This window comes from Orycteropus afer, unplaced genomic scaffold (genome assembly GCF_000298275.1).
Source record: "Orycteropus afer afer isolate SDZICR_OR568_19922 unplaced genomic scaffold, OryAfe1.0 scaffold00321, whole genome shotgun sequence".
In the NCBI taxonomy this organism is placed as follows: Eukaryota; Metazoa; Chordata; class Mammalia; order Tubulidentata; family Orycteropodidae; genus Orycteropus; species Orycteropus afer.
The window spans coordinates 1,259,172-1,272,699 of NW_006921908.1; positions in this window are offsets into that span (position 1 = coordinate 1,259,172).

Sequence of the window (13,528 nt, forward strand, 5' to 3'; positions counted from 1 at the left end):
ATATCTGGCATCATTTCTATCACAAAGGCAATATTTTCCAACTACCAATGCCTCGTCTTTATTTCCAACTTTCTCATTCCAATCACCAATAATCATTAATACATCTTGATTGCATTTTTGGTCAATTCCAGACTGCAGAAGTTCATAAAAATCTTCAACGTCTTCATCTTTGGCAGTATTGGTTGGAACACATATTTAAATAGTAGTCGTATTAACTGATCTCCTGTGTAGGCATATTGACATTATCCCATCACTGATCACATTGTTCTTCAGGAGAGATCTTAAATGCTCTTTTTGATGAAGAGTGCTATGCCATTCCTCTTGAATTTGTCATTCCTGACATAATAAATCATCTAATTCAAAATGGCCAATGCCAATCCATTTCACTTTCTGTAATTTCCAGTTTTCCTAGATTCATACCCTGTACATTCCACATTCTGATTATTAATAGATATTTGCAGCTGTCACTTCTCATTTTGAGTCATGCAAAATATAGAGCAATCCAAAAGCTCCCACCCCTCTGTGAAAGAGAAAAGAAAATAAATGAACAGAAGGAAGCAACTAAAGTAAGAATTATTTAAATGTAATTACTTTGATGCTAGTAATTTAAAACTGACAAAGGGACTCTAATGGTACACATTTCATGACCATTGTTTTCAAACTACTACTAATAATAAAATAAGTAACAAATTTGTTGTCCTTGTAGAGTTTTTCCTGGTAAATTGGCAAAACATCAAGGTTACTAAGAACCTGTTAGAAGTTTGAAGGTAGAAAAAATCCCTGGAAACTTGTCAGAAATGCAAAATCTCAGCCCTCCCCCTGGAATTCCTGAATCGAAATCTGTATTTAACAAGATCCCCAGGTCATTTGTAATGTGCACATCCTCATATCTTTACTTCTTTCACCATCAATTTTTTAAAAATTATTGTATAATAAGTGTTCTGTTCTTTTACACAATCTTACTAAGGACTCAACATTATTATTATTAAGATGTGATTTATACAGAACTAGGTAGTATGAAAGGAGCTCTTGTGGCACAGTGGTTAAAGCGTATAGCTGCTAACCAAAAGGCTGGTTGTTCGCACCCTCCAGATGCTCCATAGGAGAAGGAAGAAGCAATCTGCTTCTATAGATTGTTGTTGTTGTTGTTGTTAGGTGCCATCAAATAAATTCCAACTTACAGCAACCCTATATGCAACAGAACAGAACACTGCCTGGTCCTATGCCATCCTCATAATCCTTGCTGTGTGTGGTTACTAAGGTTATGTGTCAATTTAGCTGGGCCTGGTTTTGAGTGGCTGAGAAGCTGAATGTAGTTATTCCCCATGATGAGACTGGTAATCAACTTCATGGTGGAATCTACCATTGGTAGATGGTGGAGCAGCTGAATAATTGACTTAGGGATGTGGTCTGCTTCCAGAATATAAGGAGAAGTTTTGAGAAACGCCTCTTCAGCTTTTTGGCATGCTTGGACTCAGCATGTAGCTGAATCTTCATTTAACAGCCTGGCATGTTTCCTGTCAATCTGAGAACTGTCTCTGGACTTGAATTAGTGGCTTGCCGTGTTGTTTGGTAATATTCAGACTGTGCCATTTTTATTTGTCGACCTTGAGCTTATTAGCCTCAGCAGCCAGCAGCTGCCAGAGTGAAGAGATGCTTCTTGCTCCAGTGGGTGAGAGCAAGAGAGAGAGATGAAGCCCAAGGTTGAAGGGCTGTGACACAGCCCCTAGATTTTGGCACTTTGAACTCAGATTCTTAGCATCCAAAACTGTAAGAGAATTAACTCCTGTTTGTTAAAGCCATCCACCTATGCTGTTTCTGTTAGAGCGGCACTAGATAACCAAAACGCTATGTTTGAGCCCGTCATTGCAGCCACTGTGTCAATCCATCTTATTGAAGGGCTTACCGTTTTTTTTTCTCGCCCTCCAGTTTAGCAAGCATGATGTCCTTCTCCAGCGACTGGTCTCTTTTGACAACATGACCAAAATATCTGAGATGAAGTCTTACCATTCTCATTTCTAAGGGGCATTCTGGCTGTACTTCTTCCAGGATAGATTTGTTTGTTCTTCTGGCAGTCCATGGCTTTTCAGTATTCTTTGGGAACACTACAATTCAAAGGCATCCATTCTTCTTTGATCTTCCTTATTCATTGGCATAGTGCCTAAGGCATTTGACTGCTAACTAGAAGGCTGGCAGTTCAAACTGATCAGCCATTTCTTGGAAGGAAGACCGGGCAATCTACTTCTGTAGTGATACTGCATCAGACACCTAAGGTGGTGTCGCTATGAGTCAGCCCAACTCCATGGCAGTGAGTTTGGTTTGGTTTGGTTTTAGTCTTTGCCCAGCTTTCACATGCATATGAGGCAATTGAAAACACCATGGCTTGGGTTAGGCAAAACTTAGTTTTCAAAGTGACGTATTAGCTTTTGAACATTTTAGAGGTGTTTTGCCCAGTAGAATGAAAAAAAAGAAAAAAAAAAAAAAAAACCTCACAGCTGTCTAGTTGAATCTGACTTAGAAGGGTCCCTGAGGCAGTATCTCTACGGAAACAGATTGCCCAGTCTTCCTTCTGAAAAGTGACTTAAGCACTATGCCACCAGAGCTCCCAGTGCAGTAGGATATCTGATTTCTTGTCTACTGCTTACATTGACTGTTGATTGTGGATCCAAGTAAAATGAAATCGTTGACAACTTCAATCTTTTTTCCATTTATCATGATACTGCTTATTGGTCCACTTGTGAAGATTTTTGTTTTCTTTATGTTGAAGTGTAATTCTGTAGTCTTTGAACATTCATCAGTAAGTGCTTCAAGTCATCTTCACTTTCAACAAGGAAGCTTTGGTCATCTGCTTATTGAGTCTTCCTCCAATCCTGATGCTGCATTCTTCTTCATATAGTTTAGCTTTTTGGATTATTTGCTCAGCATACCGATTGCATAAGTATAGTGAAAGGATCCAATCCTGACCCACAGCCTTCCTGTTTTTAAATTAGGTAGTATTCCTTTGTTCTGTTCAAATGATAGCCTCTTGGTCTATGTATAGGTTCCTCAGAAGCACAATTCAGTATTCTGGAATTGCCATTCTTCACTATGTTTTCTATAACTTGTTACGATCCACATGGTGGAATGCCGTGCATAGTCAATAAAACACAAGTAAACATCATTCCAGTATACTTTGCTTTCAGCCAAGATCCATCTGACACCAGCAATAATATCCCTCATTCCACATCCTCTTGTGAACCCAGCTTGGATTTCTGAAAGTTCCCTGTCGATATATTGCTACAACCGCTTTTGAATTATCTTCAGCAAAATTTTATTTCTGTGTAATATTAATAATATTGTTCGATAATTTTCACATTTAGTTGGATCACCTATATTTGGAATTGGCATACATATGGATCTCTTCCAGTTAGTTGGCCAGGTAGCTGTCTTCCAAATTTTTTGGCATAGATGAGTAAGTGCCTCCTCTAGTACTGCATCCATTTGTTGAAACATCTCAGTGGGTATTCTGTCGATTCCTGGAGCCTTTTTTTTTTTTTTGCCAATTCCTTAAGTGCAGCTTGAACTTCCTTCCATACCATTGGTAAAGATTTACAGCCTTGGAAATCCTATGGAGCAATTCTACTCTGTCCTATAAGGTTGGTGTGAGTCAGAATCAACTCAATGGCAGTGGTTTTTTTTTTTTTTTTTTTAAGTAGTATGATCCAAGGTGAAGAAAATGTCCTACAGCAAGATTTCTTAATTTCAGCACTATTGACTATTCCAGGGAGTAAGAGAGTGGCTGCATCATGCATTTATAGGCTGTTTAGCAGCAGCTCTGGCCTCTACTCACTTGATGACAGTAATAATGATCCTTCCAGTTATAAAAACCTAAAGTGTTCCCAGACATCATCACATTTTCCCAGGGAGAGGGAGGTGGCAAAATAATACTCTATATTAAAACTGCCATTTGACAGATTATCTTCCAAGAAGCTTCCATTAATTTCTTTCTCTCTCTTCCTTTACTTCTCAGTTTCATAACCAGCAGCGACTGTTCTGTATTTTATGTAATTCTGTTTACCTGATTTCTTTTTTATTTTTCTGCTCTATCTCCTTGAGTAATTCTTTTTAATAAAAGGTGTGTGGATGGAAAAGTTACTGAGCTCTTACTTGCCCCAAAAAAATCTCTACTTGGCCCTTAATGACTGATTGCTACTTTAGATGAGTATTGTTATTGTTGTTATGTGCCATCCAGTCGGACCTGACTCATAGCAACCCCTCCTCGGGTTTCCGAGGCAGTATCACTACGGAAGTAGATTGCCCCATCTTCCTTCCGAGGAGTGGCTGGTGGGTTTGAACCGCCAGCCTCCTGGTTAGCAGTCAAGTGCCTTAGGCCCTACGTTACCAGAGCTCCCTGGATGAGTATAGAATCCTAAATTTAGCATCCTTTCTACCCAGAACAATACAACTTTGCTTTATTGGCTCATTCAGTGTTGCTAATGTGAAGTCTGATGTCAGTATTGTCATTATTCATTATATATTTTGGTTTAAATATGCTATCTTACTATATGGGAGCACTGGTGGCATAGTGCCTAAGGCATTTGACAGCTAACCAGAAGGCTGGCAGTTCAAACCCACCAGCCACTCCTCGGAAGGAAGGTCGGGCAATCTACTTCAGTAGTGATACTGCCTTGAAAACCCAAGGAGGGGTCACAATGAATCGGGTCTGACTCAACAGCAGTGAGTTATCTTACTATATAGGTTGAGCTATATAATATTGCTAATATTTGATCACTTTACCTACAAAACAGCAATTTCATATAATTCAAACTAGTATTTGTTTTCTATTTGTTCTGCTTGTTCCATACCGTTTTCTGCCTTGGTCATCTTCTTTTGGATTATTTTTTGAGTATATTGTTCTCTATTAGTTTGATTATATATATTTTGTAATGTTAGTGATAACACTAAAAATGACAAGTTACATTGTCAACATTGATATTTTATTAATTTTCCTTGTATCTCAGACAATTCAAGGATCTTCAAACACTTAAACTCCATTTACCCCCTACTGACTTATATAATCTTGTTGAATATATGAAATTGCTCTATACTTTAACCTTCAAGTAAAAGTATTATCATTATATACAATGTTTATTTATATTTACTTCCATTACTATATATTTCAGTTGATTTTAATTCCTCCTATATCATCAGCCTTCCATCAGGAACTCATATGTGTGTGTGTGAATTCTTTGAGTTTTTATTTACTAGAAATTGTCTTATCCCACCTTTATTCTTGATGGATATTTTCACTGGTAATAGAAGTATAGATTGGTAAGTGTTTTCTTTCAGCACATTGAAGACCTCAATCAATGGCTTCAATTTTTGCTCATGAGAAGTTAGTATAGTCCCACTATTGCTCCTTTAAAGATATTCTTTTTCCATGGCCATTGTTGAGATATTATCTATATCTTTGGCTTTCTATAGTCTCACTCTGTTTGGGAGTGGATTTCTTTTTATGTGTCTTGCATGGAATTCACTGGGCATCTTAAACTTTTGGATTAAGCTTTTATCAGTTAAGGAAATTCAGTCATCATCTCTTCAAATACCATATTTCAACATGCTCAAGGGACCATCAATTATAACTTGCACCATTAATTTATGTAACCAAGAAAAGAAAAAATATAAACCCACAGCCAACTGTGTTGTGACGTGACCTTGAGTTGGACCCGACTCATAGCGAACCCTCCTTGGATTTCCGAGGCGATATCACTATGGAAGTAGATCACCCCATCTTCCTTCCGAGTGGCTGGTGGGTTTGAACCTCCAGCCTTCTGGTTAGCAGTCAAGTGCCTTGGGCACTATGCTACCAGAGCTCCTACAGCTAATTAATGCACTTAAAATTCTTATACTTTTTTTCCCAATCTTTTTTTGAAATAAAATGTGTTATATATCATTGTTCATACAAAGAAAGGAAAATGTAAGCAAAATAAATTGGTACTCCTAAAACGTCTTCCTATGAAGAGTCCAAATCTTCTGCATCACTTTTTGGCTACAGTATCTATATAGCATTTCCTTAAAGTTTCATAAAGAAAACAAAAGCCATTAGTGACGGCTCTTAATCCGGCTTTGCTATAATGTAAAATTAGCCTACTTATGACTTCTCTTTAGAAAATGTTGTTAAATCTATCTATCTGATTGATTGCTTTCATTCCCTTTCTACAACCATTTGTTTCCTGTGGGGTGAAAAGAATGCTCCACTCATATCTCTAGATTAGTGACCCTATTCTGAATGTTTTGATATTTGTACTTTTGATATTCAGATATTCACAGACAAAGGTAACTAAAAACTGCTGCCCAGATTCGGCAACAATAAAATAACATTAATTGTAAGGTACATCTTGATTTCAGAGAAGGTAAAATGTGGGGAGGAGGGGGAAACACATCTCAGCATTGATGTAATAAGTTATAACTTCTATCTTTTCTCTTCTGGAATTCCAATTAAATGCATATTAAAACTTCTATATGTTTAGGTATCTTTACCTTCATATCTTCCATCCTTTTGCTGCTGCTAAATCTATCCTGTGAGTTCTTAATTTTCATTATAGCAGTTTTCAGCATTTCCAACTGGTTCCCTTGAAAATAAGGAGTCTCCTAGTTTTTATAGTTTCTGGTTACTTGCTAAAAGTTTTATCTTTGCTTTCTATCTCCAGGAGTTGTTGTTGTTGTTGTTGTTATTTGCCATCAAGTTGGACCCAACTCATAGAGACCCCTCTTTGGGTTTCTGAGGCAGTATAACTGCAGAAGTAGATTGCCCCATTTTCCTTCTGAGGAGTGGCTGGTGGGTTTCAACCACCAGCGTTCTGGTTAGCAGTCAAGTGCCTTAGGCACTACAGTACCAGAGCTCCTCTCCAGGAGTACTGTTCATATTTTTTTAAATTATATTTTATGAAAAGGGAAAGGTTTTTTTAAAATAAATGATTGAATGCATTCTGTGGAATAAAAACCATATTTCATTACTTGCAACCACATACTAAACACTTATACATAGCAGATCATAAAGGATCAGTGATGGATCCTGCTGTTTTCAGTTTCTCCCTGCTAAGAAAGTAGGATAGCCTAGTGGTTAGAAACAGAGTCAGGTAGACAGACATGAGTTTGAGTTCTGGGTATTTAATCTTAGGTGGTTTCTCTAGTTTCAGTACCTAATCAGTAGAATGAAGATAAGTATACCACAGGATTGTCTTGGGATCAAATTAGAATAAGTATGAATCAAGTAAGTAGAGCACTAATATAGTGGTACATATAAAACAATGAATAAATGTACTCCATCATTATTAGAGAATTGGTGATAACCACCTCTGATCCATGACTGTGTCTTTCTCTAGGAATCTCACACCTTTCTCTCCTGTGCAGCACTAGTGCTGGGATATCTACTTTTTATCCAGTATCTTCCCTCTGAGTCTTGAGCATTTTCCCAAAATTTTCACTTTATTTTTTTTCCAACCCTAACCTAGTCTCCTCCCCTCCCTACCCTGTAACCCCCCCCCCAATGCCCCTCATATTTATGCACTCCTGTTTGTCCTGCATCTCCTCAGTTTGAATGTTGGTCCTCTGGTGTCCCATGGTCTATTGCTCTAAGGGATGTATTACCATAGAGTATGTGGGTGCGTCATCCTGAGTTGAGTGGTCTGCATGTACATCTTCTTAACTATTGGGCTGAGAACCCACCCCTGGGGGGTGAGTTTTATTCTAGGTATGGAATGTATTCCAGGGCCATAGTATTGGGAGTCTCACCAGCTTTCATCTGACCAGTAATTCTGGTCATTATTGAGTTTTTGGATTTTGTTCCACGTTTTCCCTCCCACTCTATCCAGGATCTCCAGATTTGATCCTTTCCTGAGTGGTTGGCATTGGTAGCCGGGTACCATCTAGTTCTTCTGGTCTCAAGGTCCATTGTGTCCTAGGGCTGATTGCTTCTAAATGCCCTCTTTTTTTGTTGTTGTTACATTCTTCTTCACTTCCAATGCTAGGAGACCGATAGCTGCGTCTTAGATGGCCACTTGAAAGCTTTTAAGACCCCAGTCACTACGTACCAGTGTAGGATGTGGAGCAACGCTTTTATGTATTTTGTTGTGCCAATTGTGTCTGGTGTCCCCCAGTACTATGGTCCTGAGGCAGTAGATCTATTGGATCTCTCTCCCATAGTGTCTGGTTGTCTGTGATTAGACAGAGTATCCCACAGAGGGATTACTCTGTGTCTGTCTTCTATTGTTTCTGTAAGGACTGCAGGAATTTTGTATCACTGGTGTCTGTGCAACATTAGCCTCAGCTGAACCTATCCTTGGTCTAGAGTATGCTTCTGTTCACTGACACCATCTGATCATCTCAGGTGTTTATATGTTTATTTGTATAGCCTAGTGTTTGGTGTTAATGATAATGCAGTATTGTGGACACATTGGTTGGTATTAGGATCTGTTGTCTATCTCTTGTGTGCACAATTTGGTGTCCTCCCATTTCCTAATGTTATCATGGTGGACATATATCCTTCCCGTATATCCCTCCCCCTACCCATGTCAGCGTGTAGGCCACAACTAGCCCAAAATTAATCCCTCCCCTTCCCTCCTCATCCTGGAACCTAATAGGTGAGTTCCGTTTCCCAAGCAAACTCTTCTCTGTCTTTTTACAGTAACAGGCTCATACAGTACTTGTCCATCTGCAATTGACTTATTTCACTCAGCATAATGTCCTCCAGGTTCATCCACGTTGCGAAATAATTCGCATATCCCTCATTGTTCTTTAATGTGGCATAGTATTCCATTGTGTGGATATACCATAATTTGGTTATCCACTCATCCATTGATGGGCATTTAGGTTGTTTCCATCTCTTTGCTATGGTGAATTGTGCTGCGATGGACACAGGTGCACATAGGTCTGTACATGCGCTATCTCTCACCTCTTTAGGATATATTCCTAGTAATGGAATTGCTGGGTCAAATGGTATTTCTATGTTTAGTTTTTTAAGGAAACGCCATACCATTTGCCACAATGGTTGTACCATTTTACAATCCCACCAGCAGTGTATAAGAGTTCCAATCTCTCCACAGCCTCGCCAGCATTTGTTACTTTTTGACCTATTGAACTTTGCTATTATTGCTGGGGTGAGATGATATCTCATTATTGTTTTGATTTGCATCTCTCTGTTGATTAATGATCATGAGAAATTTCTTATGTGTTTGTTGGCTGCTTGTGTATCTTCTTTGGTGAAGTGTCTGTTCAAGTCTTTTGCCCATTTGTGAATTGGGCTATCTGTCTTTTTGGTGTTGAGGTGTTGAAGTTTTCTGTATATTTTGGAGATAAGTCCTTTATCAGATATGTCATAGGGAAATATTTTCTCCCAATCTGTAGGTTCTCTTTTTACCTTTTTGACAAAATCTTCCAATGCACACAAGAATTTCATTTTTAAGAGGTCCCAGTCATCTAGCTTCTCTTCTATCTCCTGCACATTCTGGGTTATGCTTGACAGTCTATTTATGCCATAAATTAGGGCTCCCAGATTTGCCCCTATTTTATCTTTAATGTATTTTATAATTTTGGGTTTTACATTTAAGTCTTTGATCCAGCTTGAGTTTGTTTTTGTGTTTGGGGTGAGGTATGGGTCTTGTTTCATTTTTCTACAAGTAGATATCCAGTTTTGCCAGCACCATTGTTAAAGAGGCTGTCTCTTCCCCATTTAACGGGTTTTGGATTTTTGTCAAAGATCAGTTGTCCATAGATGGATAGGTCTATGTCTGGACTTTTGATTGTGTTCCATTGGTCTATCTGTCTACCACTGTACCAATAGCATGTTGTTTTGACTACTGTGGCTATATAGTAGTTCTTAAGATCTAGGAGTGTGAGACCTCCCACTTTGTTTTTCTTCTTGAGAAGGGCTCTGCTTATTCAATGTCTTTTTCCTTTCCATATTAAATTAGTAATAATTTTTTCCATATCCTTAAAAAAGTTTGTTGCAATCTGGATCAGGATTGCGTTAAATGTATAGATTGCTTTAAGTAGTATTGATATTTTCACAATGTTTAGTCTACTTATCCATGAATAAGGTAGGTTCTTCTATTTACTTTAATTCATATTTAACTTCTAGGGCTTTATCCACTCACGTGCAGCCCTGCTTTGCAAAATGCTGACCATGTGTCATGCTGCAGCTTTGTGTCTCTCTAATGGAAGTGCTCTTGTCTGCATGAGCCCTGGCAATTGGGAGTTAGAAAGGAGGAGGTTGAAAAAGAATGTCTAAATTCTCTCTGGAAATATAAACCACTTCTTGCTTCAGGTCCAAATTAGAAGCAGATCTTCCATAGAAACACAGGTGCCGAGATAACTCCTTGACCAATCCACACACACTGCCAATCAGATTTGCTCAGTAGAAGGTCATGGGTATTTCTGCTGTATGTTTTGTTCACACAAACTATTCACATATCCAAGAGGAGAATCAGGTGCTCCCAAGTGGAGCCTGCGAATGTTTTATGGGAGCACTAGGCTATAACAGAAATGGAAAATGTTAGCTAGTGATATGGAAAGTTAGGTTCAATATGACTAGCCCAAGATGCCCCCTTTGTTTTTTAAAAAAATACAGAACGCTCAAGATGACCTTTTCTTCTTAGTTGCCTTTTTTCCCTCTTAATCTTGAATACAAGTTCTAATGATTTGGGTTTGGGACTATAAAAGTGTGTAATTTCTATGAGAGTAGGGCTTATGCCTCATTTATCTCAGTATCCCCAAGGCTAGCAGTGTACCCGAAATGTCAGAATGTTATTGCTGCTTCTTAGTGCATAAACAATGGTTTTCTTGGATTGGTATGTACTCTAAAATGATTTAATTTCTGATTAATCCATGTTTAAAGCGAAATAACAGTGCATGCTTTGTTTCTTCTAACACAAGTTTTGTTGAAGAAAAAAAATGAAATTTTTCTAAAACTATTATTAGATAGAGTCAAGATATTTATTACTCTTATTATTTATATTACTTGGGACCTTAAACAACCCATTCCTCTTCTCTGTTGGAGCTATCCCATTCTCACAAGATTAGTATTATGTGAGGAAATTATAATTCTCTCTTTAAAAAGTTACATTCAATTTATTCTGTAACATAAGCATAGATTCACTGGCCTCAACTCTCTTGGAGGAAAAAGCACTATGATAGTTTTTTCTGTGACAAATGTTTTTCCCAGGCCTTTCCCTGATATTAATCACTGGGAAATATTTAGTGCCTACTTGTGTGCATAGTAGTAAAAGAAATGTTATAATGGTCACATAGGGGCAGAAATCAGATCCCACTTATTAACCTTCCCCTATACCAAGACTAATCCCTCCACGTGTGTTCTGAGCCTCTCATCCTTCTCACTCCTGAAGGTGTATTGCATAACTATTGTATCAGCTATATCATTTTACACTTGCTTTTTTCTCTCTCTCCTTTCTAGGTACATTCTCTCAACCCTATTCTGCAGTTCAACAAACTTCAACAAAACATCTGGAACAATGCTGGGAATGAAGGTAGTTTCAAGGAATGCTGAGACATTGTCTTGCTTTCTAGATTCTAGAAGCTCACAGTATAGTTTGCAAGGTTGGTATATAAACAAAATATTAAAATACATATTTGTGGTACCAGAAGCATCAAAAGTTGACATGGAATAAATATGGTCAGGTATATCTCATCTGATCTAATACAATTATAGACCTATGATTTTCCTTTAAGCTCCCTGAAATAATATTAGCCCCATATGTAGATTTACTATGTGTAATGCATTGTGCTCAGTGCTTTTACATACATTATCTCTTAATCCTCACAACAAATTCAGGACTAAATTCTATTTCCTCACTCTTCAGATGAGAGAACAGAAGCAGAGAGACACAATGACTTGTGTTAGGTTACATAGCTACTAAATAGAACTTGGTTAAAATGCTTCCAGTCATAAGTCATGACAAAATCCCTCAGGCTGGATTACATAATCAAAGAAATTTATTCGTTTATAAAACTAATTAAGGTAACTTTAGGTAACTTTTGGTCTGTTGTTGTTATGTGCCGTTGAGTCGGACCCGACTCATAGTGACCCCTCCTTGGGTTTCTGAGGCAGTATCACTATGGAAGTAGATTGCCCCATCTTCCTCCCAAGGAGTGGCTGGTGGGGTTGAACCACCAGCCTTCTGGTTAGCAGTCAAGTGCCTTAGGCACTAAGCTACCAGAGCTACTACTTTTGGTTTAGTATCTCAATAATGTATCTCAATAATGTCACCAAGTGTCCTCTTTCTTTCTCTTTCTCTCTCATTTGCCTTTCATCCTATTGGCTTCATCCTTAGGCTAACTTTGCTTGTGACAGCAGAATGACTCTGCAGGATCTTGTATCACCTGCTTTTTATCTTATTCTGAAGAGAGAAGTAACTCTTCAGCTATCAAACAAAGATTCTGGGCTTCTTTTTGTTGATGTCACTTCTTCTCCTAAACCGGAAGCTGGGAGAGAACTCACACTGCCTCCTGTATCATAGCATTTGGGAAGATTATATGGGATAGTGTATGAAAATATTTGGCATATAGATTTGCTTAGAGGTGTCAGCTATCAATATCAACTATTTTGTTATAGATTCATGTATTCAATCATTCATTCAACAAAGATACCTTTAATGTTCTGGGCACTGTACTAGACACTACAGAAATGAACAAAACAAACTCCCTGTTCTCCTGAAGCTGAATTTCCAGTAGAAGAAGATTGATGAATATATAAATATAACATCAAAAATGAAAATTGAATATGTACTATGAATAAGAATAAGGAGGTATATGAGGAGAGACTGACAGGCCATAAGGATATAGAGTGTAGGATTAGAACAAGTCTTGCTAATAAGTAGCATTTGAGCAGATGCCCACATGAAGAGAGCTGGTAAACCATGTAAGTATTCAAGAGAAGAGCATTCCAGCAGAAGGAACAACAAATGCCTAAAGTATTGGATTTGCTGTTACCTTTCAGGGATTCAAAGATGCAGGAATCATAGGAAATTTATGGCAGTATCTTCAGTACTCAGTTGAACAATTCACAGAAAAATGCTTGGAAGTCATCATAAAATTTCATGTATCTTAAAGACCACATATCACTCAGCCATTGCCTAAGAAGCAACAATATAGCTTCTGCTTTTCTTCCTTCTTCCAATCTTGCACACAGCTACCTTGGTGGAGTCCAAGCTAGTCTTCAACTGGCAAGAATTTCAAGAAACATAGTTTCCATACTTCCAACCCTTTCATGAACATAGTTGACAAGGATTCAAATGCAGATTTATAATGCAAATGGTCAGCTTTCATTATTGCACCTATAACGCAATTAACTTACATATATAGTGCCTAAGGCATTTGACTGTTTAACCAGAAAGCTGATGGTTCAAACCCACCAGCTACTCCTCAGAAGGAAGACTGGACAATCTATTTCCATAAAGACTTATCACCTTGAAAATCCAAAGGGGGTCGCTATGAGTCAGAATTGACTCGAAGGCAGTGAGTTTGGTTTTTATTT